Source organism: Tympanuchus pallidicinctus, unplaced genomic scaffold (genome assembly GCF_026119805.1).
Source record: "Tympanuchus pallidicinctus isolate F22 unplaced genomic scaffold, pur_lepc_1.0 scaffold17, whole genome shotgun sequence".
NCBI lineage: Eukaryota > Metazoa > Chordata > Aves > Galliformes > Phasianidae > Tympanuchus > Tympanuchus pallidicinctus.
In genome coordinates, this window is record NW_026294690.1 from 15,945,433 (window position 1) to 15,961,557 (window position 16,125).

The following is a 16,125-nucleotide window of genomic DNA, read 5'->3' on the forward strand; positions in this document are numbered from 1 at the left end:
GGAACGTGCATCCTCCAGAGTGCTCATCTATCTGGGAGAGGGTTTGAAAAGCTCCTCGTACTCAGCTTTGGCGCTTTTAATTGCACATGCCCTATCCAAGTTCATCAGCCCAGCAACGCTGTCACACATGTGGCACGGAACGTTATGGTCAATCTCCCTAATTATTCTTGAGTTATTTTCTTCCAGTAGATCTACAAAATATCAGCATAAATCTCTAAACATTAACCAGTCAACAAACTCAGCACAACAGACGTAAGCTTGGCCCTGACAAATAAAAAGACTACGGAAGATGTATTTATTTGTAGAAAATGTCCTTCCCCATAACCATCAAATAGATTACAACTGCAGTCCTTTCCTCGCGCTGCACCCTGGGATTCAGTCATTTAACTAGCACACACCACAGTCCTGGATTAATCATAAACAGAGTATATTTTTAAGTGCATTAATTATGTAACAGATGCTTCCAGGATTCCAATGGAGGTAATTTTTAAAATCCCAGCATACAGTTTCATGAATCCGTGCAGCTTCAAGGTTGCTTTTCATTTCAGCCCAATACCACACTTAGTTAAAACCAGGAGGTAATCGCCCACTGCCTAATTTTCATTTTAATCTCGCTGCAGACACGCTCTACGCTGTCACCACAGGACTGCTGCCTTCTGATGGAGGAGCCTCCAACACCCAGCCCACCACAGCAGGTTTGCACAACACAAGGGCAAGCTCTCAGCTCTCCTTGGGCAACTCTCTGCCATCTCATGTCCCACTCACACACAGGTGCACTCAGCAGGGTGAGCACAAAGGCTGCCCAAGGCTCAGGGCATGCCTCATACACTGGGGTACCCCAGGAAAGAAGCTCCATTGCAAAGCACAGCAGCACAACTCAGGGGCTTCACACCAACCTCCACAGCACCTCCTAGAAACTGGGCCAGCAGCGCTTTGCAGCACGAACTGCTGTTACAGCTGCATGTGAACTCCTGCTGGCTTCATCTGACAATGGGGCCAAACGGAGCTCACCCATGTGCTGCCACACTTGAGAAAAATGCTTTTTATTGTACTTAGCTCAATGCTAACAAACACGGTATATCCACATGTGGAGAATAACTGCAGATCCACAATATTTTCCTGCTAGTTACTGGGAAATTTACAGCTTTTACAGCCAGCTGCAGCTGCTAACACTCACAGACCACTGCACCAACCCAACCGGCATTATGGCACTGGAGCAGAGGTGCTCACTACAGCACAAGCTGTGTTGCATAGCACTAATGGTCTCGATGTCTTGGGTGAGAAATTCATTTTTCTCTCCCTCTTTGCACACCAGATCATCACTGGATCAAGTCATGGATCTTCTCACAGAACTTCATCTCTGCTTCCTCCTGTGACACTTAATTCATGCTGACGCGGAGGGGCACAGCTCCAGATGCTCACTGTGCATGTGGCTGCGCAAGCCCTTCTCCTGGTAGCATCATGCCGGCCTGGGCTCTCCTTCCAACAAGCTCCACAACTGCTCCAGATGGGGAAAAGCACAGAGGCAATGCATGCAATTAGGGTTCAAATCAGATGTGGTTTTGAAACTTAGGAATAAAGAATGAAAACCCTATGCAAGGTGAGTGGTGCTGCCAGGTGTAGCAGCAAGCACAGTTACATGATCCTGTGCTGGCTGTGCTCAGTGAGACGGGATGGGTACTGAAGTCAGGCATGAACCAAGGAAGACAAAACAGTGGATCATAAGATTTTTACTCACATTAAGTACTATTATTCTGACCCTACTCCTTTAAAAAATAAAATAAAATAGAAGACAGGGTTAATGCTTCAGTACCTCACTTCATAGACTGCACATTGAAATTCCTCCACAAAACCATGCAGAAACGAGTGGTGAAAGGGCTGCCAGCTGCAGAAAGCAGACACTCCAATGTAGCAGTCCCTCCAGCCCACCTGGACCATCTCTGTTGCAGGAGGAACGTGGGCATCGCCCTCCTAGAGGCCCCAGCTCAGTGCCAGCCCACAGTGTGACTTCCCTCCTCAGTCCCACTCGGTCTTCCAGCACCATGGCTGGTTATCAGCCAGGCAATAAGGCCACGCAGTACCTGTTTGGCACAGCTCGCACCACTCTCCCAGGGCTCCTCCAGTTTCGCTTCCTGCTAATGTGCACCTGCACCAATCTCAGGAGCCATAAAAGCACCAACCGTATTTACAGCTCTGCTCAAACCCCCTATGGCAGGGGGCACACCCCACACAGCGTTAGTGATTGTGTCACACACTGAGCACCTGGTGCTTTCAGCAGCCCTGTGCACCCAAAGCCAGCACTGAGCATACCCTCATACCCTACAAACACGAGCACAGACCCCCTCCTGGCGTAAACCCATGGCAGCACTGGGCTCTGGCCACACATTTTCTTACCAACTTCTGCTCTTTATCCCCAAAGCTGGCCAACAGGCAGGATGCATGGTTTTAGCCGAGATTTATGCACTCTTTCTACTCTGTGAAAACAGCAGTGCCTTTCCTCAACAAAAACCAAGGGGCTTTCCTAGGAACCAGCTCTGCCTGGCACATGTTGCAAAGCTGTGAGCAGCCCAAGTCACAGCACACACACGTGGACCTCTGTGATGGGCAGAGAGCAACGCATGCTCCTCCTCGCCCAGCACCCACCAAGCAGAGGTTGGTACATAGCAATGATTCAGTGCTGATGAACAGAAACATGGGCATGTGCTGCTGTTAAAACTGGGCTGTGTCTGACACAGGCACTACTTCTGCAAGGAAGTTTTCTGCTCTGCATGTGCCTCCCTTTGCAATTCACCTCCAAACCCCAATGCCACCCCAGGCAGAGGTATTCATCTCTTTTTTGGACCTAAAAAAACACTAGCTGAAAGCCTGCAAATTATCTCAACTGATAGAGCTCTCCCTTATCCAAAAGAAAAGAATCGAATGACAAAAAAATATCTTCCAACGAGCATGTAAACATTTGAGCATAGCAAGAAGAAAGCATTTCCATAAAGCTCTCACTGCAGGACGGCTTTTAACCTCAGACACATCCCATAACTCTGGCTGAAGTTACGCAGAGCTGCCCAAGTTTCTGCTATGAGTCAAACCTGCAGGATCTGCTGCTGCCCTCGCTGAAAAGAGGATGTGAGAGCTGGCACACTGCCCCGCTGGGAGCTCGAGTCCCTGTGCACCACACAGGCTGGGGACAGAGCTGGCCACACCACGAGCCCCTCAGCATGCAGACAGCATGCAGGCACCTGGGGGATGCTGCAGAGCCCCCATGGAGCACACAATTAGCATCTGCTGCATTACTGCAACGTTTTTCAAAGAAAAAAAAAAAGAAAGGTGATGGTAGCTTATCCCAAACAGGTCTCCTCTGACCCTCCCCAAGCAACCAGCTGTGTACCACATAAGCTAACAAGCAAAGCACCGTGGCACAGCCCTACTGAGCAGCTGTAGGAATGCTCCCCTTGCTCAGACATGGCACTGCAGGCCGCCACCAGGAGCTCTGCTGAAACAAAGGCATTTCTAGTTTTCCCTTTCAATTACAACAGATTATCATTTCGCTCAGCAATGCCCCTTATTAAATTGAAACTCTCTGCATCAGAATTAAATATGTCCTATCTCCTCAAAATGAAGTGTATTATTTATCACTAATATTTAATGACAAAAACCTGATAACTTTCTCTGATTATAACACTGATTTCCTCCAGTCATGCATCATTGGCTCTGCTGGTCATTAGCATTATCACAGTGCATAAACTCTGCCTTATGCAGCAAGTTTGATAACGGGGCCAGAAGCCCACAGCCACCATTCCTCAGTTTGTTCAGATTTACCAGTCTACCTCTATCATAAAAACAGATTAGCCAAGTTGTTAACAACTCACAACTACAAAACTCACAGAGGAAAAAAAAAAAAAATAAAAAGAAAATCTCTCCTTCAATCTGTTAAGGTAGATGTAGGCTATGATGCTCTGTGTACGCATCCAGACAGTTTCCTTTTATGTATCACAATCACGAATATTCATAGATTTTGTTCCCTGAGCCAAACCAATGCTTTTTCTCTTCTCCTCCCCTTTTTTTTTTTAGTTTTTTATTTTTTTAAGCCCAGTCCACTCAAGGCAGCTCCTGAGGTTTCAGCAGAGGTATCTGGGTACCTGAAGCAAAACGTGGCCAGCATGTAGGAGACATGGAAATGCACCTATTTATGACATCCACCTGAGGGAAGGAATCACTTACAGTGCTCTGATCAACAGTCGGCAAGATATTGGCTGATGGAGCCCTGTTTGAGAGGCAGAGCAGTGATGAAAGCAGGAGGTATCGACACTAACACGATACGTGCTGCCCTTTGCCAGGCAAAACTCCTACTGCTCATAGCAATGCCACTTTGGGTTGAGTTCCAGTATCACTAACCACAGTATTAGAAACAGGGGCTATCCCATGAGGAAGGGCAGAGATCTGGCAAAGCTAGTGCTGAGTTCTGCATTCTCAGTCAAGGCAAAGAAGCAGACTGAGCAGTGGAAGAGCAGCAGGTCACACAGGATGCAGCACATAGCACAGTTGCTTCCCCAGCATCAACCCGAGCATCCCAACACCAAACGGTGACCACGCGGTCACTGCACTCCTGCAGCCACCACACACACGCACACCTTCCCTCCCCACGCTTCTGATCTCACTGAGCTACAGCCAGCACCAGGACCTGGGGTCCCATCCTGCCCCCGAGGGACCACTCCTCACCAGATCCGGCCTCGATGTCCCCAAATCCAGCCCAGCCCACGGGCTGCTCCTCAGTGCATTGGCACAGATTTGGAAAGACAGAGGCAGGACTCGCACCGCCTGTTCCCATGGGCTTTTCTTCCCAGTGCAAGGATGGGAGGTGGGAACTGGGCCGGCTGAGCAGTGCCTGAGCGGCCAACACAAATCTGTCATGAGGTTCATGGGAGATAGAGTTCGTGACTCACTGTCAGCAAGCGTACTATTACAACATGAGAGCTGTTATTAATGAAAAAGGGAAAAAGCAATGCGGGTGAATACCTCAGGAAGGTTTTAACTTTGCAGTCCCAAATAGACGGCTCACGGAATAAGGTTTGCACGAGACCTAGCTGACAGCAGTCACAGCAGACAACCTTGTAACTGAAAGGCCATCAGAGCAGCATGCCTGAGCTGCAGGGAAACTCACTCCTGCAGCACTGGAGCTGGTGCAGCTCCCTGCCCGTGCCCAGCCCCGAGCTCACGGCTGGCACCAAGGGAAACCTCGCATCCACCACGCGGCATGGGGAAGATGCCTCCTGAAACTGACACTGGTTCCTAAAGAAACATCACTTTATTACTTAACCCTTCTTAATGGAATGATGAACATCCCTTCAGCAAACAAGGCAGCAATGATTTAACATCACACCGCATGTTTCATTACAAAACCGGTAAAATTAATACCGCTCCCCTCTCTCCTGCTGCAACCACTCATTTCTTTACCTTCAGTTACATTTCTCACTTCTGTACCCAGAGCAAGTCCCCGACATACAAAAATCCACACTGAGTTACCTCCAGGCAGGCACACCCCACAGAGGGGAGCAATGCTGCAATGGAGCCCCAGAAGCCCCGATGCCTTTGGAAGGTTTGCGAGGCTCATTCAGGGCTCCAGCACTCGCTGTCATCCCAGCCGTGCTCAGCCATCAATTCTGTGGACAAGGGTTTTGCAGGAAGGGGAATTCTGAATTGATTTTTTGACCAGCTGTTGAGCTGCTGCTCTGAACACACCGCCAATCCCCCTCACCATTTTATCTTCCTTTATCACCATCTTTTTAATAGAGACATGACATTCTGCCTACTGCTGGGCTCTCTCTATTTATCTCTCTCTTAACAACACTTTGGCATCGCCGGCTCTGCTATCTAAATCAGCACTAGTGCACGTCCGGTCACATAAAACTGGAGAGGGTTTCCCGAGATGCCTCGGGAAGTCTGCCTGCTCCGTTCGCTGATGTGTTAATACGCCCGATGCACTAATTAACGAACAAACAGCTCGGGCTGGGAGCTGGGGGAGGGACCAACGCGAAGACGGCGCAGAGCCCAAGGAAAGACACTTGACCCTAATTGTTAGCAACAAGATGACAGGGCTGAGCGGGAAGTGTGGCTGAAACTGGGATCCAATCTGAAAGGAAATGTCTGGTGAAGAGGGGAAAACCAACGATGCCGTTGGAGGCCCTGCGCTCCCGGTGGGCGCCCAGCTGGCAACGCGCTCCCAACACACCTCTCACTCCATGCCCACACCCTCATCCTCTTCCCACGCCCCCAGCCAAAGAGGGGAACATCCTGTGACCTCCATCCAAACCACCTGCAGGAGGGGGGCAAGGAAGGCTCAGGATGTCCAAAGCCCCAGCATTAAAGCTGTACCCAGAGCAGAAGCTCCTCGTGCCGAACACCCTGGGCTGCACACCTGGGCTGGGGATGCACTGCTGCACCAGTGGGAAGGAGCTGCACAGCAACAGACGCACTGACAGCCTTGAAAACGCTTTCCATGCATTGCAAAAAAAATTGGGGAAACATCCTAAACACTTTCTATCTGAAAAAAAAAAAATCAGCTAAATCAAGGCTCACAGCAGTGCAATAGAGCCCTCAGCACTGCACTCCGGGTTGCTTCAACTGCAGCCAGGAAGAGGGGAGAAAGCTGGCACGCTGAGCTGGGAGACACTGCTCAACAGCAGCAGAGAGCGTCCTCAAGAGCACACAGCCAGGCACCAGCCCTGAGCTGACTGAAGGAAACAGGCACTGCGGTGCTAACAGAGCAAATAACACAACCAAATAACACATGCTGGCACCCAGAGCGCTTGTGAGACCATTGCAACCCCACTGCAAACTGAGAGGGACAAAGCCCACAGTTAGTTTTACCCCCAGAAGCTCCACAACCTGTCAGACACAAGCAAATATTGGATGATACAAACTCCATTCCAGTGTATCTGTCAAGATACTTACAGGGCTCAACTGTACTTCTGTTTTTAATTAAATCTTCACACACATACTTTAATGTAATTTAAATAGATTATTAGTTGTCAGAATATAGTATAAATTTTGTTTACGATTTAGTTACTTTAAGTACTGACGTTGAGGAAACTCATTTAACCCCCTGACTGAGCGTCATTACGTGTTGAGATGAGACTCCCAAAGAGCTTCCACTGCCCTTTGCACTCTCGCAATAATCTTAAATTACTACAACTTAATTGCAATTTCAAGGCACTAAAATGGGGATGCTCTAAGAACAGTACAGGGAGGGTCAGTGAGAGGAGAAAAATGATTCAGTCCTCCTCAGGTACCTGAGAGGGGAAAAAAAATGCATTCTGCTCTTCTGTTTTCTCATTTGCCACAGAACAACATCTTCATTTTCAGGATGGTGCTGAACAAAAAGTTACCGGGGCTACATGGGATCATTACCACTCACGCACGGCCACTGCACATATGGATGGAAGAGACAGGTGCCAGGTGATGAGAAATAGAGAACCTCAGAGCGCGTTTGCTGCAGCAGAGCCAGCAGTGCCCTGACTCCGAGTAGGTTGCACGCTGAAGTCAGAAACGAGCACAAGTTGAAGCACCCTGATCAGCAGATGCCCAAGCTCCTAAAGACAGAACAGCTTACAGTTCCCTTTCAACCCCAGACACGGCTTTTCTTTATATTAGAGGATTACAGAGCTCCCCCAGCTTGGCTCCCCTAACGACCCCAGCTCCCTCTCTCCCATGCACACCGTGGCAGCACCTGACACCGGCTGCAGCGGGACCACAGGGCTGTGCTGGGTGAGCTGAGAGCAGCGCCAGGAGGCACGAGGGCCGCAAGGAGCCACCTGGTGAGGACGTGGTAAAGAGGAACACGATATGGATCGCGACTCAGAGCACAGCCAAGCACCTACGTATGTCTCCAAAGGCAAGAAAGTCAAGAACGGTGAGCCCCTCTGTGCCCTTGTGAGCATTTGGTAAAGTTCTGCTGCCAGCACCTTTGCGAACAGCCGCAGACAAGCTGCTGAGCTCCAGCACGCAGCGTTTCTCAACCTCCTTTGGCACATGCTGCCTGGCTCCCAGTGCCCCCACCGCAGCACTCATGGGTGTGAGGACATATCGGGGCCGGGGGGACTTGTGACAAGCTGAGCTGGGACACAGCCCCCGACAGCAGGTCTTGGGGCTGCAGAACCCAACGTGCCCCCGGGCTCTGCAGCTACCCACCAACGAACCCCTGCTACAGCGTAACCCAACTCAGGCACAACTCTGCACCCAGAGCTGTGCCAGGCTGCTGCAGTCCCAATCCTGCCCCCACCTGGGGACTCCCGCTGTGACACCGCTGTGACACTGCCGGCGGGGCACAAGGCCTGAGCACAGCAGCGAGGAGCCCAGCTACAAGGGATCCCAGCCACGAGCAATCCTGACCACAAGGAGCCCCGTTCTGCTGCCTCTCCCCCAGCCCTGCCTCAGCCGCAGGAAACGTCTCCGCTCGGTGCCTTGAAGTTGCAATTAAATTGTTGTAATTTAAGATTATCACGAGAGCAAAGGGCAGCGGCAGCTCTCCGGCAGACTCCTCTCACCACTTAATGCTGCTCAGTCTGAGGGTTAAATGAGCTTCTTTAGTATAAGTACCTTAAAGCAAGTGAATCGTAAACAAAATTTATACTATTTCCTGACAGCATATAATCTATTTAAATTTATTAAAGCTTCTCTGAGAAAATTTAAGATGACAGAAGTATCATTATGTCCTATAAATAACCGGATGGCCTTGCAGAAATAACTGTATTTTACATGCATCTCCTACATATGTGTGTGCATACGTTATTTCCTTCCATAGACAAATACACGCTGGAAAGATACCTTTGCAAAGGAATCACACGACCCGGTCCAGCCCTCTCTGTCCATGACCACAAGCACTAAGAACGCTGAATGCCGAGCCCCACGCCATAACCCACCCTTCCACTACCACCTCTTTTCCCCTAATTTTTTTTACAATACCGTGAAACAGGAATAATCCCGGAGCTAGGCGCATCGTGGATGGGAACACAAAGGTTAGCCCTTAAGAGAAGGTGGTCCTTTGCTACGGAGCAGCGCTGCAGCCCACGCCATGCAGCGATGCCTCACGCTCAGCACTCTGCCCAGCGTCCTGCCTGCTCCCAAAGCAGCACCTTGCCACCGCCACCGACTGCGGCATGAAATGTTCATGCAAAAAACACCGCGTTGCCCCAAACGGCTTCACAGCATACGTGTGCATGTTTAACACACGCACGTTTTATTGTCTAATTAAAGTATACGCCATAAAAAAGTACCGGCTCTGTAAGTTACGCAGGATGGTTGTGAAATCTTACCTTATAAAAGCATAAAGTACTTATTGTGTGATCTGCACTGCTAATTAAAGAAGTACTTCTGGGGAAAGGTTTTGGGTTTCTTCATTCTTCAACGGATGCGCGCTTGCTCTGCTCTGCTCTCTGCCCTGCTCACACACACTGGGGTAAAGCCTTCTCCCGCTTGCAATGGCTGTCCCCATTGTTTCAGGATACTTAGAACAGAAGTACTTAGAACAGGAACAAAACAGGGGCTTGCTGGTGGAGTTTGCACTGAGCTGTCTGAACGCAAACACGAAAGCATCAAAAACAACTCTGAACTGCACTGCTGACATCTGATTAACGCTCACACCGAAACATTTATCGAAGCAAAACCAGCGATCGCCTCACACCCCTGGCTACAAATTTCACTAAAAAAACGAGAGAGCAATGGAACCTTTCTGATGCAGCCCTGACACCAGGTGACACCTCGCCCTGCACCAAGCACAGCACACAGCTACTGCAAAATGTGCCACCGGGCAATGCTCCGGGAACAGCGCTGCACCTTCCACCGCTCAGGGCTGCAGCCACGCAGCGTGCAACGCCTCATCGCCACCCAACCCCTCTGTCACACACCAGAACCGCTCACACGCCGAGAAAAACACGCCCGGGTTTCCTTACAAATCAGAGATGCAGAAATCAGGGTTGAATTCCACAGAACTTTTAGGCTGTTTTGAACACTGTGTTACTGGAAACGCCGCCTTCTCCGCAGCTCCAGGCGGCAGAAATCAAACCGAACCAAATCCTCCATCACTCTCCAAGTGTACGGAAGCCTCAAAAAAAAAAAATTAAAATAATTTAATAATAATAAAACCAGCCCTTCCCGTGCACCGACCTAACTTCACAACCAAAGCCGTGAGCAGCAGACAGCCTTGCGGGGAAGGGCAGCGTTATTTCCCTCCACGTTACCCTATGGATTCCCAACAAAGAGCAGCACTGCTAACGGCCCGGCTGTGCCCCGCTGCAGCACCCGGCGCTCCCAGCCAGGCGACTCTGACAACAGCCCAGCAGCAGCTCCGTTTGATCTTTCCTGCCTGCCTTAATCTGGGTTGTCAAGGTTCACTTGTTGGAGGCTGTTTACTTTACTTTTTTTTTTTAAAAAAAAAAAAAAAAAAGTGATTTTCTTTTTCTTTCTGTCTCACACACAATGACTAATCCAGAGACTAAGGGGGAAGAATGCTGCCAATGCGAGACGTTAAAGCTACCATACCTTTTTGCAATGAGATTTTAGCCGGCACCTTTTGAATGGTGACTAGTGAGGAGCTTCCTCCCCCAGCGCCCCGCTCCATTCACTCCGGTGGGGAGACAGTGCAGGGAAGGGATTCGGAGCGGAGGAATGAAGCCGGTAGCCCTGATTTCCCCCTTTTCCCCCAGATTTGGTCGCAAAGACGCACAGCACCTCCTTCCCTGCTTCGGTGCTTTCGGGATCTCTCCAACTTACACGAGCACGGGCTGCTCAGCGCTGACACCAACTGCAGAAATAAGAACCGAGCGCAGCGCCCGCTTCCCTCCGCCTAAATTAAAGCAAATCACAGAGAGCAGCACGAGCGGCAAGTTTCTTCGATGACAGACTCGAAAGTTTGGCTCGGCGAGAGCCCGGCCCGAACGGCACGGCACGGCAGGTAAAGCACCCGCTTGGAAAGCGGCACGGGAAGGACGCAGCTCAGAGAGCGGCGGTGACCCGCAGCCCTCGGTACGGCCGGAGCCGCGCAGACTGAAAATGAAACCTCCAACTTCGGAGCGCGCAACTCGTGCCGCTGCTCCGGGAGAGAAGCGGCGGTGCGGGGCGGTGCGGGGCCCGGGGGGGGGGGGGGGTGAAGGGAGGGAGAGGAGGAGAGGGGATTTAAAAAAAAAAAAAAAAAAAAAAAAAAAAAAAAAAAAAAGCAGTAATCTCACTCGGTTTGATTCAGCCAAAGCGATTAAAATCATGGCATGCGAAGCGGCAGAAGAAAGGCTCGCTACAGTCGATGCGCTCCACCGCCCTCTCCGCGCGGGGCCCGCCGATAAGTCATCAATAGTTCCGCGGGGGGTGCGCCCCGCTCAGCGCTGAGCCCTCCCGCTGCCCGACCGCGGCTTGGGGCGGCTTTTTTTTTTTTTTTTTTTTTTTTTTTTTGGAGGGGGAGGTGGGGGGGGGAAGGGGGAGACAGCGGGGGGGGGCGGGAGAGGCGCAGATACGCCGCTCGGACGCCGCCTGCAGCGCGCACCGGCGAGGAAGGGCTGCGCGGCGCTGCGCGGGGCGGAACAGCCGCTACTTACCGGGCGTCCCCGGCTCCGCGGCGCTGAGGCTGCGCGGAGGGGTAGAGGGATGCGCGCACCGCACCCGCGCAGCGCCGAGTTGCGCTGGGTTGAGGAGGAGCGGGTGTTTATTCAAACACTTCGTCTCCGGGAGGAAAAAAAAAAAAAAAAAAAGAAGGGGGGGATGGGCACAACGGGCCCGAGAGACGCGGAGTGGGGGAGGATGCGCGGCGCGGAGCTGAGCGCCCGCGGAAGGCAAAGCGCGGGCGGAAAGCCGCAACAGGTGCCGAGGGGGAGCGGGGCCCGGCGCGGGAGGGGGGGCAGCCCCGCCGCAACTTCTTGCCCTGAGCGCCGAAGTTGGGCTTTGCGCGCCCCTTTGCGCGGCGGCGCGGGGGGACCCGGCGAAAAGCGCGCAGACAACGCGGAGGGGCGGGGGGGGGCGCATTCCACTGCGCGGAGGGCGCGCGCCGCGCGGGGCCGGGTTTTGTTTTTTTGGAGTGGGGGGGGCGGAAGTTTGCAAAGTGGGCGGGCGGGGGGCGCGGGCGGCTGCGCGGCCCAGGGGCGGGGGAGGGGGCTCCGCGGGTGCGCACCGCCACACCTCCCCCCCCCCCCGGTACCGGCGGTAAAGGGGTGGGGGGGGGGGAGGGAGGGCAGACACGTGGGACCGGCGGCGGGGGAAGAAGTGCAACAGCCCCGGGAGGAGCGGGGAAAGTGTCGGGGGACGGCGGACTCACCCGCAGCGCTCGGCCTGGCCCCTGCCCAGCACGGCGCGGCCCCGGGGCGGGCGGCGGCGCGGAGCGGCTCGGGGCTGCCTCTCCGTCCCGTCCCTCCCTCCCGTCCCTCCGGCACGCCGAGCCCGGGCGGCGCGGCGCGGCGGCGGCGTGCTCCGCCGCTCGGTAAATAACAATAGAGCCCTCCGCTCCGCTCCGCTCGGGGCCCCGCACGCCGCCCCGCGCCGCGCCCCCGCCCCGCGGCCCCCCCCTCCCCGCCCCGCGCAGTCCCGCGCCGCCGCTCGCTCCGGGCGGGCTGGGGGCGGCCCTCGCCACCCCCGCGGAGGGAGATGTTGTTATTTTTTGCTGTTGTCAGTCTCTGACGTCACATCCACCTGCTGGGTAAACAAGGCTCGGTGCAGGGGAAAAATGGGGGGGTGGGGGGGAGAAGGAATAATAATAATAATAATAATGAGAGCGGGGTGGGGGTTGCGGAGCTCGGATGCGATCACTTGCGGGGCGAAGGGGAGAGGGCGACCGCACGGGGAAGACGACGCTGGTGCGCAGCGCTGCGCGTGTTTTGCGCGGAGGCAGGCTCAGGGCAGCGCCGCATCCTCGGGCCCGCAGCAACTTTTCGTTCCCCCCACCCTCCCCTCCATACGCACGCTGCGCAGTCCCGGCACGCTACGCGGGTGGCTTAAAGGGGGGGAAGGGCCGGGGGGGGTTAGGCCCGCGGGTACCCGCGCATCCCTCCCTCAACTCCTTACCTGCACGGAGCGGCAAAGCGGGCGCAGCCTGCGCGCCTCAACCCCCCCAACCCCCCCGCCCAAGCAGCATTGCGCGGGTGCGCAGCGGCGCGCACCGGCCGCCGAGCGGGAGTGCGGGAGCCGAGCGCGGCGCTGCTTTCTGGGAGTTGCGCATCCCGCGCCGGGGTCCCCGCACTGCCCCGCGGGACGGCGCCGGGTGGACGCGGAGAGGGGAGGGAAGCTGAGAGCAGCCTCGTAAAGTTTCAGATCCCGGCGGAGAGCCGGCGAGAGCAACGCGGCGGGATGCGGGGGGCGAGGGGAGCCGCAGCGGGGCCGGCGGCTGCTGCAGTGAGCGGGCGGCCCCGAGTTACCGACTTTGTTCGCTACAAATTCTTTCCTCGCGGCTGCGGGAACCTGTTCGGAACCTATTTTCTTCCCCCTCTTTTGGATTGAATACTTGTTGTTGGTTGGTTTGTTTGGGGGTTTTTGTGTGTTTTTTGGTTGGTTGTTTTTTTTTTGCGTTCTGCCTTCCAGCGGGGCTGACACAAAGCTCCCGGGGCTGGGAACAGCTCACCATGCGCTGTACCGCGGCAGTAGCTCCGTAGGGCGGCTACGCGGGGCGCGGAGCTCCGCAGGTCCCCCCCGGGCGCGAAGCCGTTCGCCCCCCGCCGCGCTCCGCTCTCGGGGCCGGACCCGCGGCGCCACCTCCCGGCAGCAGCGCCCCATGGAGCGGGGAGCGCCGCGCAGCGCACCTGGGTGCGGGAGGGGCGGTGTGCCGGCACTCATTTGAGCCGTTGGGGAAAATCGCTGTAAATAAAGAGTCGCGGAGGCGATGTTTGAGTCGCACGTTGCGGGCCAGCGGACGCCCAGGAGCTGCGCAACAGAAAGGAAGGCCCAGCTTTAACCCCACTAGTGCGGGTTACTCTGAGCTGCCGGGGCTGAGGCTTTTTTGTTCATCTGTTTCTTCAGCAGAAAAAGGAAAGGAGATAACTGCGTTAAAATAACTTTTCTAAAGCACTGCTCCCCCCACCCCCACCCCATACTGTTCTGGGAGAGATTTGGTGTACGTTTCATCCTGGAATAAACACTGTTTATCAGAAACTCTCTCTGCTGTTTGTGAGTTCACAAAACTAAACCAGTAACGTCAGCGCTGTAAAATGTGATTAATTCCACAGCAGTGGGACTGCACCCTCCGCCAACATCACTGCTAATTGTACCTGAACTGTTTACTGCTGGATTGTTTTACACGGGCCTGGAGAAGGATGCTCCATATTCCCACCCCCAGCACCACCATCCCAGGAACAAACACTGCACATTTTGGCAGGGGTGCAAACAGGCCGCAACTACAGCTTGTTAGCTGAAAAAAACATGATGAAGGTGATGACGCCTCTGTAATTATAGGCGTTCCTTGGTTTAAAGTCAGAATGTTTTCCAAGCTACTGTGATGCCACACCTCTGCTGTCCCAGCAGCCAGGCCCCAAGGTCCTGGGGCCCTGTAGCACATGACTGCATGGCTGTTTCCCAGCCCCGTGCTGCTCCTGGTGGGTGCACAGCCCATGCAGTGCTGAGCCGTGGTCCTGCATGAGCTTCAGGCAAGGAAAGTTGAGCTATAGGCTGCATGCCCCATCAGAAGCTGGTAAGTACATTTAAAGGAGAAATGCATTGTGCTGGTTCTCCCTTTGTAGTTGGAGTCTGGAGTTTGGGCAATGGCTACCTCTAGAAAAGGTGGGAAGTGCTGCTCTGCCCAGCACCTGCTACGCATACATGAAAGTGAACACCAAGATTTCCATTACCCAGATAATGTTAAGGATGGGAAGGGTTGACTTGACAGTTCCCGTGAGAGGGAACATTTAAAGAACAGCCTTTAACCACAAGCCCCAGACATGCCCTCTGTCCACAAGCACTGGCTGACCCCAGTGCTGGCGGCAGCAGCTGCACCAACTGGAGTTGCTTTCCCAGCTGGGGGAACTGGACACAAAGATAGAGCGAAGGCAACACAGCTAAGGTCTCAGTTGGCTTGTCTGACTACAGGAAGTTACAAATGACCCAAACGAGGACTGCAGCCAGAAATAGATAATTTTTCAATTTAACCATCATCTTACATCATCTACATGATGTACAGTCTACATGAAGCAGAGCTGCAGATGGATTCATCCCCCTCTGCTCTGTGTGCTGAGACACAGGATGGGGCGGCTTTGCTTTCAGCCCAGCAGCAGGGCAACAGTGTGCTGCCCTGATCCACAGCAGCTCTCTCTGCTCCTGAAGTGTCCGTCCAACCTCCAGTGCATCAGGAACTGCTCTGAGACAACTCCATAGCCTACTGCCATGTGCCCGCAGCTGCCAGGCAGTGCATATTGCCTTCTCCTGGGGAGGGTGAAATAAATGGCCATTGGATTTGAGTTGGGCTATTCATCTGCCTGAATTTGGTAGTGATTCTTCAATGAATATTCATGGCAATTAATGCCATTTAAATCCCATCGCTTCCTGAATATAATTGTCTGCTATACATGAATTGGCAAACACCAGAAGACATCCAATCTCACTGAAAGTCTACAGGCAATTAATCTGAGCCACCACAAGCTGGACGCAGGCTGTGCAGAAGCTGCATGAAGTACACCAGAAGAGATGGGTTGCAGCTGATGGAAGAAAATAGGTCTAAGAGTGTACTTGAATGCTCAAGAAAGTATTTATATTGATCTACAAATAGGAACTACACTTAACTTCTTTTTTCCCTGTGGAAAACTTCAGCTTTTCTCTCCCCAAGCCACAGCACAGCATCCATCCATCCTGTCGTCTTCCTGAGTCCCAGCGCCTTCAAGAAGGCCCTCAGTGCCTACAGAAAGAAACACCCAAAGCCAATTTCCTGCAGACAGAAACACCCAAATCCAACCCCCCTTCCCAAGAGCTGCCATACCAGAGCTCACGCCGCTCCCCCAACAACAGGCGGCAGTCAGCGCAGTGCTAATGCGGAGCGAGTCCCCAGCACGGAGCTACCAGGCCCTGCAGTAACATAATAAGGGCTCTTCCCAAAATATTTGGGCTTGCCCTGTCACAGCGCAAGGCGTTCGAGTTCAGCGCTCTGTCAACAGTGCCAGGTGTCTCCCGACGCCCCGC

General features: G+C 53.5%; 1 protein-coding gene across 10 annotated transcripts in view; it reads right to left on the reverse strand.

Annotated features, from left to right (window-relative positions):
- The window catches only part of FOXP1 (forkhead box P1), a 341,592-nt gene extending 329,214 nt beyond the window's left edge, over positions 1-12,378 (reverse strand). For 5 of the 10 annotated variants that reach the window (XM_052678943.1, XM_052678950.1, XM_052678945.1 and 2 more), the window contains exon 1: positions 9,306-9,322. The gene's annotated coding sequence lies outside the window, so the exon portion shown is untranslated. Of the gene's footprint in view, positions 1-9,305; positions 9,324-9,941; positions 9,960-11,216; positions 11,233-11,576; positions 11,596-12,289 lie in introns of those variants that run through there. The other 5 variants (XM_052678944.1, XM_052678948.1, XM_052678951.1 and 2 more) reach the window with 5 other exon arrangements.
- Between the last annotated feature and the right edge of the window lie 3,747 nt (positions 12,379-16,125).